This window comes from Micrasema longulum, unplaced genomic scaffold (genome assembly GCF_059751315.1).
Source record: "Micrasema longulum isolate JH-2025_06_02 unplaced genomic scaffold, ASM5975131v1 h1tg001973l, whole genome shotgun sequence".
NCBI lineage: Eukaryota > Metazoa > Arthropoda > Insecta > Trichoptera > Brachycentridae > Micrasema > Micrasema longulum.
Window position 1 is genome coordinate 10,840 of NW_028279146.1, and position 12,554 is coordinate 23,393.

Sequence of the window (12,554 nt, forward strand, 5' to 3'; positions counted from 1 at the left end):
GAGCCATAAAAAAAGCAAATGTAACTCCACTTTTAAAAAATTCCCAACTAGATGTGGAAGATCTTTCCAGTTTTCGCCCTATTTCAAATCTTCCCATCGTATCAAAAATACTAGAAAAAATAGTTTCTCACAGGCTCGTTAACTATATCGAGCGGAATTCTTTATTTTCGGTAAGGCAATCGGCATACCGACGTTTTCATTCCACGGAGACGGGAGTGATAAGAGTACTGTCTGACATTATAACGTCGGTGGACTCTGGTAATCTGGTGTTGATGGCTCTTCTGGACATGAGTGCTGCATTTGATACTGTAGACCATAATATTTTGCTTGAACGTCTGGAGAAAACTTATGGTATCCGTGATCAGGCACATATGTGGTTCAGTTCATATCTTAATAAAAGAGAATATGCAGTCGTGTTCCAGGGTAAAAGCTCAACCAACTTTCGGGTGTCTACAGGAGTGCCTCAAGGGTCAGTACTCGGACCACTTCTCTATCTCCTTTACACTAAAGATATAGAGAACATTATCAAAGAATGTGGATTGTGGTCGCACTGCTATGCAGATGATACGCAGATTTATTTTTATTGCAAACCAGGCGAGAGAAGTGTGCTTGTCAATTTAATTGATGGATGCATCAAGAAAATAGGAAACTGGATGGCTGAAAACAGACTAACATTAAACCCATCAAAAACTGAACAACTGTGGGTGGCTTCAGCCAGACGACAGAATTTGATCCAGGATACGGCTCTACCCAATGTAGGGAGTGCCGTTCTACCCACCGTTAAACTACTGGGAGTTTTACTCAATTCTGACCTATCTCTTGACGCTCAAATTAGTAGAACGATAAGTTCATGCTTCTACCAGCTGAGACAAATTAAATGCATACGCAAAAATTTGCCGGTTGATGCCGCCCGTCAATTAATAAATGCGTTTGTAGTGTCTAGAGTCGATTATTGTAATGGTATCTATGCAGGTCTACCAATGAACAAAATGACTCGCCTACAATCTGTATTGAATGCCGCAGCGAGACTTATTTTCGGAATCTCTAAGTTCAGTCATATCACTCCACTACTTCGGGAACTACACTGGCTACGTTTTCCACAGAGGGTCGAATACAAACTCTGTTGGCTTATGTATAAGTCACTGCACAACTCGGCTCCGGAATATCTAAGGGAACTATGCATTCCAGATGAACTAGCTGACAGGCGTCTCACGCTTAGATCAGCTACGTCTACGGCGAGAGGAAAAGTTATTATACCTCTACGCAAACAGCGCACTAAATTTGGTGAGCGCGCATTTGCGGTCGCAGGCCCTATGGCATGGAATGCTCTCCCAGCAGAGGTGCGAGGCTGTGAAAGTGAAGTGATGTTTCGGAAAAAACTTAAAACCCACTTGTTCTCTAAATCATTTGAATAAATCCGTAGCACGTGACAACAAAATAAATTATTTTAATCAAATTAATCAAATTACAAATTTAAAGCTTCAATTAAATTAACTTAACAGTAGAATCACCATGTAAAGCGCCCTTGAGGTATTTTATTACGAAAATGGCGCTATATAAGTTATCCACAATAAATAAATAAATAAATAGATTCTGCTATTTTTTTAGAGTAATATTAGTTATAATTGTAATACTCGTATTTCAATAAAAAAGTACTTAGAAAAATTAATGTGTTTTTTTATTGTTTTCTTTTATTTTGTACGCTTAAATAATGAAATGTATACCTTTCATGTGGATTTCACTACAAGCTGAACCTTAAACGGTCATTCATTGGTGCTTTGACCCTATCCTTAATAACATAATATGTCGTTTTTATTATCGTCATCAATAACCTATATTATATTTTATTTTATTTTGTTTTATTTGGGAAATCAGCAGTTCTACATACATATTTTAGTAAACAAACAGATATAGTGTATAAACTCAGAACTAATAACAGATTTCCACATAGTATACAAAGTTAGTAAAGAAAATATTACATATCAAATAAATACATACAATTTATACATATAAAATTGTTATTTTCATGTACTCAATAAATATTTTTTTTAATTTGGTAATAACACTTGTTACTGTTCTTATTTTATTGTGTTGCAGGTTGTAGGTATTGACTAAATAATATTTTTCTTTCAGCTTTTCTCTACCTTCCGTAAATAATCACCAGACCAAAACATGAGCGGAAAAATCCGTATTCATAATATTTTGACACGGTCGATGTTTTGCAAGTTTAGTCAAATAGGTATTTTGCATTCTAATTTGTATCCGAAATTCTAATTTAAATATTTATTAGACAGATATCGCTACCGAGATTGGCAAATTATGAACCAATATTCTACTCAAGGATTATATATATATTTTTTTTATAATTAGTTATGTTGCAAATGGCCCCAAAACAAAATGAAATATTTGCGTAAATCATAAGAACGCAAAAAAAAAAAAAGTTGAAGATGCGGATCGGTGTGATATAGCATTTAGCAGAATATGTGTACGGATCTATAGGTAGGCTTAGCATCAGTGGTGTAGTCGGGCCGGAGCGCACCGGAGCGGCGCTCCGGCACTTTTTATCTGAGCGGAGCGGCGCTCCGGCTCTGGTCAGGAACAAATATTACGTTTCAAAAATATTTCTACTCAAGTCTCTTCAAACAATTCGAAATAAAAAGAAACGTACTTATTGCCGATAACTGGCAAAATTCTAAACATGTGTCCCCCCTCCCCCCTCCCATTTCCCTCCCACTTCACCAAAGTGGTGGCGGTGCGCTCCGGTACTTTTTTATTCAGGACTACACCACTGCTTGCCATACGTCCCGGTCTGACCAGGATTGTCCTGGTTTTTCACATCGGTCTCGGTTTAAATCACGTCTGAAGAAACATTTCCTTTCTCTTCCTTTTCCTTTTTCCAATTAAGTAATGGTATTGATTTAAGGTAATTCATACAAAAATACATTTATTTCAAATATTTTAAGCTTTTTTTATCTTTATTTTCTATTGAAGATGTTTTAACTTGAATAATAAAAATAAAACTTTTATTTTATTGGGTGGTTGGAAGAAATTGCCATTTGGAAAAAAGCCAGCCAATGTACAATGAACATTACGTACAAAAAGTTCAATAAAATAAAATAACATTCACCATTCTGCCCATATTTGAACATCTATATTCCTTCAATTCTTTCATCCGCTGATGTTTTTGAAGTTAAAGAGCTGAAACCTTTATTTATGCGAGTGAGATGCATCTGATTGGATTATATCACCTACATACTAGGCAACGCATGACATTTTTATTTTTTATACTTCTTCATGGACCAGGTGGATTTATCGATAGGAATGAAAACGTGTGAAATGGATTTAGAGAAGTTGATTGTATTTTCAAAAGCAAGGCAAGGAACTAGCGAAAGGGGAAGTGATGATTCACCGAAGACGAATTATTTTCAAGTTATTGGCAACAATGATTTGCGAAAAAACACAGGTTCATTAGAGTTTATGAAATCATTAAACTATTTCACTGATCATTCCGTTATAATCGTCCTAAAGTCCGCTATAACTGAAATTAAATTTCCCCGTTTTAACCTTTCCGAGTCTGAAGGTGAAAAAAATCCTCGATTTCCTGAATATCAGGAATACCAGCTAAAATGCTATGAATACGACATAAAAAAATAATAAAAAAATGTTATTATGATTGCCATGGTAGTGTTTATAAAACTGTTTCATGAAATTTTTGGTTTTCTGCAAAATACATACATTTTTTCATAGAATACTGTCCCGAAAGAATGCTGTATGGCATCGCCGCTCTCCCTGCCGCATATTAAACAACACTGCTCTAAAATCTCGCAAGGGTGGCGGTACAGCGGGGAGTTGGAAGCGGGAATGCACGTAAAATGTAAAGCACGAAATCTGTTTTTTTTTTTGTGATTTTGACTGGAAATTTGCGCAAAGCAGAAAGTACACGTGCCAACTGACCAATATATTAAAGATTATTAAACTGTAATGCGAGAAATTGTAATGTTTGCACGTGGGAAAACAAATACATGTGTGATTTATTATTTTAAGAATTCGACAGGAAAATATTTATAGGATAGAATTATGCAAAAATTCAAATCAACATGATGAATTTAAAAACGTTATTGAAAAAATATGCTACCTCCCCAGGTACCCCCTTAGGCCAAAAAGGGTTCAATCGGATGACAAGATAGCCCAACGATTATCTATACTTCAAATCGATCGTATTTTTAATTATAAAAAAAAACAACAGTTATTTTATTCATCTAAAAAGGTGTCCATGAAAAGTAAAATATTTAAGCCGCCTTCAAATCTGATAAAACCAGCCAATGACAGGTTGACATTCCCTTCTGAAAAATGTTATATATCTCTGTTGTAATGTGCCAAATAATAATTTGAGTTTTTAAAAAATTTTGAGTAGGATATGTAAAAAAAAAAATTGATGAAATTCAAACCTAGTTTTTCTTTCACTTTTTCGCAGACGCCTCCCCGATATTATGCAAAAAATGCAACTGCACGTTGGACTGATTATGCCTTACTAAAGTCTTTAAAATCGAGGTTTCGCTGTCCCGTTTTTCGCACCCCAAAACTGAACCGATTTTGTATTTTTTTTAGAATCATAATGAAATTTTTACGGTCGGTCCTTTTTGCGTTTTTCAAAATTATTTCTCATATTTAAAATAATTTATCAAAAATGCAAAACGATAGAGACACGCCAATGCCAATGGTAAATAATATACCCATAGCATGTAAAAAAAACACCGGTGTCATAATTCAGAGAGAAAATACGGGGATACGTTTGTATAAAGAACAGTCAGAGCGCGTTTTCTCTTGATTCTGATTCATCATTCCCTTTCCGCACCTAATAGTGCATAGGGCACTGCATCGGTATACAAATCACAGCGAATCTTAATCATTTTTGTCACATCAAGCAAAGATGATCAGTCTTACGTTTTAGGTTCAGTCCGGGGACTATGAAACATTCTAGTGTAAAAACACCTTATTAAATTTTTCATGTTTTGGAATATATTCCATATTTACACCGGTGAAATTCAAATATGTGATTGCGCAGCAGGATTATACGTCGCGAAACGTAAATATTTTGACATTTAATATCAGGTGTTCGCGGATGTTCCATTGTGATCGCGAATACGATAAACAACCATGGTGAGAAATTGTTATCACGCCGCTTATTAGCACGTCGATAGTTATTTGTGATTGAGCTACAGAGTGGTTTCCCGTTGCCTTCTCTGGTGGATTTTTCTGTCGGGGTTAACTTCCCTAAGCTGATTAGTTATTTTTCAACGGAACAAATTTGTACCGACAAGAGCGGGGTTAATCAGGCATACTTACTTTACTACGTTATCTAAATTTGCAATTAATAATAACTACGCACTTATCAGTTCAATTATTATATCATTTTCAAATTTGTCCTATTTTCATGAACGATTATCTATTTACTTGCTGAATTTTTTAATTCTTCCATGTGCAAGGAAATTTATTAAAATTTAATACAAATGTGATAAAATTGTACAAAATTCAAAAGTAGGTTACTTAAACATGATTGTAAAAATGTTATCGCAACACAAAAAACGAATAGGGGAAGGGTGTACAAAATGACATAGGCGGGTAAAATGACATAGTAATCATATCTCAGAAACCAAACTCTTGGTCATGTTTGAACCTGCACAAGAATGAGCACTGGTACGACACATAAATACTCACCAATATTCAGGACGCTTATGGCGACCGCCCGAGAAGGACGTGTTGCGGGTTACTTTGTGAAATAAAACAATATTTTTGTTGGGCGGACACCGAAGGTATTATCATTATTTTATTTGTGTTATTCTACAACACAAACTGAAAGGAGATGTTGTGTCATTGTTAATCTTCATTAAAAACTATAATTTTGTTAAAATTTACAAAGTGCAATGTGATATTTTTTGATGTTTTTAAAAACTCACGTAGTGGGGAAAAACGACATATGTACCGGTAGGGTAAAATGACATACTATGTCATTTTTTCCCACTTAATACTTTTATTTCTTGAGAAGAATAATAATGCTTCGCAATAATGTGAGTAAAACATGACATTTGAATACAATTCCAAATATATCAGAGGCTAAAGCTAAACGTTCCAAAAAACATATCCTGGAAAAGTGTTAACAAGGTATATGTTGATTATTGATTCAGATACTGAAGACTTTCTACTTACAGACGATGAAGATGACTGCTCATGTATTTATTGTAATAAGTTATATACGAGACCAAAACCAGGTGAAACATGGTTAAAATGCACGAAGTGTGGAAACTGGGCTCATGCAGAATGTGCTGGTTTAAATAAAAAAACCAAGATTTTTATTTGTGAAGTGTGCATTTAATATTTTAATTCTTTAATATTCATAAAAAAACTTATCAATTCTGTTTTCATCCCATCCAAGTATATATCGTATGTCATTTTGTACACCCGGTGGGGCAAAACGGTCTTTTGCAGTATGTTTATATTTTTGTATTTTTATTTGAAAGATTTGTATTTTTCCTACAACAACAGTGCTAACATGTTAAAAAATAGTGTACATTTTGAACCAAAGAGATTTTTTACTAAATATGTTACCAATTATTTTTTTTTCATTTTACAAAAAAATCTATGTCATTTTGTACACCCTTCCTCTATACCTTATCAATCAGAACTCAATTCAAATGAAAAAATATATTTGTTCAAAGCTACCGAAAAACAGCGATTTATTTATTGCTTATTGACATGGGCAAACTTGTTTTATTTATTTAAAATTTATAATTTAAATTTATTAGTTTCCCCGTAGGGGTAGACTGATCATCTTATTTTCATGTTACAAAAATGATTAAGACACACTGCGATTGGTGTACGAATGCAGTGCCCAAAGTAGCATTAGGTGCTTAAAAGGAATGATGATTAAACGACCGAATACTGCGAACAACACACGACGCAATAACCCAGAAAAACACTATCTATGTTCCTACTTACTGAACATCATAAAAACATATTTTTTGCATTAATATTGGTAGTTATGTGTATTTATTATTCACTACAGTTAAGTTAAGCAGTGGGTATTTGCGTTTGTAGGTTTACTTACTTAGATACATATATATATATATAGATAGATATCTATATCAGATAGATATTTAGATAAATAACTTGTTAATTTATTTTTAACGACAAAAAATCGCTAATTAATTCATACTACATCCTGTCTGAAAAATACCTTTTAAATATTGATTTAAAATCTTTTACGAATTTTAACAGGTAGATGTATATACTATTTATTTTCGACGTATTTTTTTATCCCACTTGTTAAAACAAAAAATACTATAAGCAGATATGTAAGTAAGAAGTACGTATGCATATTACGCAATAATCAGCCACAACATAGTGCATAGGTACTGGTTGTTTAACTAAAGCTGACGCGTTCGCAAAGCTCACAAAAACGCATTTAAAATCTACATGATGTTGATTTAAAAAAAGGTTGTTTTTTTTTTTTACCAAACGTGCTATCTATATTGTTTATCAATAAGTGTGTATATATATACTTTCTCCAGTAGAATTTGTACTGTACATTTTAATTACATTATTAATTATTATTTTTTATTGTTATTTTATTATTATTTGTACCACAACAGGCCGGAGGCTCAATTACAGTATTAAATTTCAGCACAGCATACCCAGGCTTGAAAAAAATCAAGCGTCTTGATCACTACACCACGGAGGGAGCCGATAATGAAAACAAAATAATAAGTAAAAAACTTGCTTGTTTAAAAATAAATAAATATATAGCATTTTCTTAAGTGATGTTTTTTTTTGCTCTTTTCCAAAAGAGATTTTCAGTAAGTTTTGCGAAAGCACCAGCACTAGATAATCGTCCTATACGTGATTTAATTCAATGAAAATATATTTATAAACCGGTGTTTAATCCATATACATCGAATGCATGGTATTATATTTTTACTATTAACAATTTGAGCACCGGCCGAAAACACATAGAATTTACCCTGTGGCCAATTCATCACACGACTTGGAATTCTTCGGGATAGATCTTCCGGCTTTTCGTAGATCTCTTCGCGGCTAAACAGTGTGGGATGAAGTTGGATTGGCATGGGGTTAAGCTCGAAGTCTCATGTATTTCGTTTTTATGAATATATTGTATACCATTATTGATTTGCCCTTGTTTGTCCATGCTACATAGTTTTATGTTCTTTTTGTTCAGTTTCTTGTATTTATGTTTCTTCATGTAACTGTTGTAATTGGCTTAGACCGTATATATGTATATAATAAATAAATATGGTACTGAAACGTGAAATTCGCTTCAAAAATAATACCAAGATCTTTAATTTGGTAATTGCGTGGTAAAACGACATTATTCATGTTGTAAGGAAATAAATATGTTTCTTTGGAGCGATAATGATTCGCGACCCTCATATTTACGACATTTTTCCGCCCATCCCCTTTCAAAAAAATGTTTTTACTTCGCATAATACTTTCCTTTTATATTTTCTGTATGAACGCTTCACTGGGTACAACCCAAATCGGGGCCAACCTAGTAATTGATTCACATATTAAAATATACAATTATTGCAATGCAAACGATGCCATTCTTGCTGTCTTGTTCAGAATGAATTACTCGAGGGATTTAATTCATTGTTAGTTTTTAGCTTTCACATTATGTTAGTCACACAAAGCTCTATTTGATATCACGGGACTGGAGCGATTTCAACAGAAAGATGACGCACAATAACATATTAATGAAATATAAATAAAATAAATATCATTATACGTATTTCGCACACAACAAATAATACGCTATGAAGAAAAACACGTTCGTAAAGTATACAATACTTTTAGGCCGCTTGCGAGATAAGGTGTTGTTGTATTTCAATAACATTTATAACTTATTAGACCAACATTAAAGTATTATAAATTTAATACATTAATACCCTATTCAACAATCGCAGAAACTGGGAAAAAGGTCTACGCGAGACTGTTCACATGTACCATTTATTATTTATACCACAACAATAAAACTAAACTAAAAAAATTAAAACAAAACTCTTTTGTCGGCCTCTGGTGTAATGACCAGCGCGTTTGCCTACCATGCAAGAGGTGTCGGGTTCGATTCCTGACACGGTGGAAATGAAATATTTATTAAACTGGTGTTTTTACACTGAAATATTTCATAGTCCCTGGACTGGTACCTAACGCGTAAGACTGATCAATACTGATCATCTAACCTTCATGTAACAAAAATGATCAAGATGCGCTGCGGTCGGTGTACCAATGCAGTGCCCTATGCACAATAAGGTGCGGAAAGGGAAAGATGATGAAATAACTCTTATTATTAAATATATCGGGGAGACATTTGCTAGAGGGTCAGAAAAAACATTTTTTGAAATTATTTTTCTTGAATAAATAAATTTACTTTATTTATTTTACAGGACTCACCAAGCCAATTTATATGGCTTGTCGGTAAAGATCCTTTACATTAAAATATGTGACTACACTATTTGCATAATAAAAATCACTACTAACTTAACTATAAGCTTTTCAAATAGTTATTCATCAATATTTTCTAGAACCACGTATCATTAAAAAGTCTTTTTTTTTTTTAGTTTACATAGATAAAAAAATAAATGTAAGTAGGTAATATTACAATGAAACACAAATTTCATATAAATTGAATACATATATTTACATTTAAATTTATTTCAACAGAGAGGGAAAATTTTTGAGAAGGGGATATGGAAGTCTAGGCATTTATAGGGCTTATGACCTGTCATTGGCTGGTTGAAGTGGCCACTTTACACACTGTGTAACATTCATTTTTTTATTTTTCTTTCATACCCAAAACCCGTACGACTTTTGCTCAGAGACATCTCTCATTTATCGCACCGAGCGTGTTCAATATTTTGGAAGAACGTATTAAGCTCTCAACGACAAAAAATATTTTCAAGAAAGGAGTTAAGGACTGGATTTTAGGAGGGATTTGAGTAGGAAACTCCTTGATGATTTTCCAAATGCTTGAGTTTACTGTTTACCATATTGATGTGCCATATATGTTTTTAAAAATATTTTTTACAATTATTTTTTATGTTTCTAATCCTATATTTGTGGTGATATACTCGTGTGTCTGTGTCATATAATTGCTCATCCCATCTCAACACAGGACTTCTAGTCCCATGGAGTTGGGACTTATTGTCTCAAAAAATGTACAATAACCTTATGTATATAAATAAATAAATAAAATAAAAAAATATATGCATTTGTATCAATGTGGCCAAAACAAAAACGTGTTTAGCCGAAACCCTCACAGTAATGCTGTATTGCGAATAAATGGTCAAACAATCGAGAGAGTGACTAGCTTTAAATACATCGGCAGTCAAATCACTTTTGATCTGGATCAGGATAGGGAAATTAGATGAAGAATAGAGATAGCACGATCAGCATTCAATGGCATGAAATCATTCTTCTGCAGTAATAGTCTTAATTTATAACTGAGACAGAGGACGGTCAAGTGCTATGTGTGGTCAATACTGCTCTACGGGGTTAAAACATGGACTCTAAAGGTGAACTCCATGAACCGATTAGAGGCTTTTAAAATGTGGCTTCACCGGAGAATGCTGAGAATTCCGTGGACAGATTTAGTGACCAACGTGGAGGTGCTGAGACGAGCCAGTGCCGAAAAAGAACTACTGTCGCCAATAAAACAGAGAAAACTCGCATGTCTGGGCCCTATCATGCGCGAAAGCAAATATGCGCTTCTACAGCTGATCATGCTGGGGAAGATCGAGGGAAAGCGTGGAGTTGGAAGGCGACAGATGTCCTGGCTGAGAAACATCCGCGACTGGACGGTGGACGGGAGTGCGCGGGGTTGAGGCGCTGTTCCAGTTGGCGCAGGACCGGAATGCCTACTCCAGAGTGATCGCCAACGTCGGCGTCGGGGAGACCTGATATGGCACAGAAAGAAGAAGATGAATAAAAACATATATATAAACAAAGAAGACATAATTCAAACGAATAAACTGACAAATTTATTCTGATTAATAACACGAAATACAATTTAATTCTTGATAGAAGTTCATTGTAATTTATTTTATAAATAAAAGACAAGTGATACTTTAATCCATAAATTTGGAATATCCAGTGACCGGTTTTATCGCTTTCGCGACATCTTCGAGACTGGTATCTTTATTAAGAAGTTCAATGTATTTATACAAAACAGAGGTAAGGATAGATAATTCAAAGTTATATGAAAGTAAATTAAATAAAGTTATTTTTATCTTAAGGATCGTTATCATTTTTTTTTCTTCGGGTTAACTAATGAGTTGATATAATGCTATTTTAATGAGTTTAAGTATTTTATTTTATTTTTAGTGTCCCACACTCACGAAGGATGGGATACCAGTCCCGAAGATGTCGCGAAAGCGATGAAACCGGCCACTGGATATTCCAAATTTGTGGATTAAAGTATCACTCGTCTTTTATGTATATAATAAATTAACCTTTCTGTACTTATTTGTGGAAACATTGCAAAACCAAACTGCGCAGTGCGCTTGTATGAAAGTTGCTCATGTAAAGTTGTTAGGACTTATAATTGTAATCTTTCGCAACACCTCGCAAGCTCTTGTTTTCGTCCTCTTATCTCTAGAGATAACACCTGTAATTAATGCAGGGTTAATATGAGCAATGCAAATGGTAGGGATTATAATTCTCTATTGTCATACGCCGCATGTTGACATAAAATCGCCAGTCATATGCAACAGTACATATTGCACTCGTGTTATTATTTTTCTTTAATATTTTTTGTTGTTGTTTCTTCATTAAAAAATGTATTTTTTGTTGTTGTTGATATTATTAATACTAGTAATTATTATTATAAGCTTTATTATTGACACTGCAGAACCAACCTGCCTCTGGTTATGCCGATTGGAAGGGCATCGCTGAAACTATGTACGTTTGAGAGCCAAATACTCTTGCTAGATGGGCATACCGATGTAAGTTGCAATATTTTAGGCGAATTATTTTAAGCGGACAAAAGCAACCTCTCCTGGCTCTTGCTAGAGCATATATGACATGCACGACGGATGCACTCCCGGTTCTAGCGGGCTTGTTCCCTTTGGATCCAGATCCAGAGCAGATCCAGATCGTCGCTAGACCTCCAGAGGTCCAGCAACGTTCTGGATGGATGAATGTAGAGGAAGTGAGGTCTATACGCAAAGTCAGAGAGATGTGACGTTTTATCCTCTCTGTCTACCCCCAAGAAGAAATGGCGTGATGGTGTGTTTCTTTATTTAAATATAGGACAAACAATAATCAAAATATTACATACTCTCCATGGTTGTTTGAAAAACAACCCATTTTTTTTTAATGGCGTTGCATTTTTAATTTGCTTGGAAAATATTCAGGTCCTGATTTTAATTCAAAATTATAGTTAGAATATTTAGAGAAGATAATATGGAAATCTAGGCATTTTCAGGGCTTACGACCTGTCATTGGCTGGCTTATGGGGCCACTTTACACACTGTGTAACATTC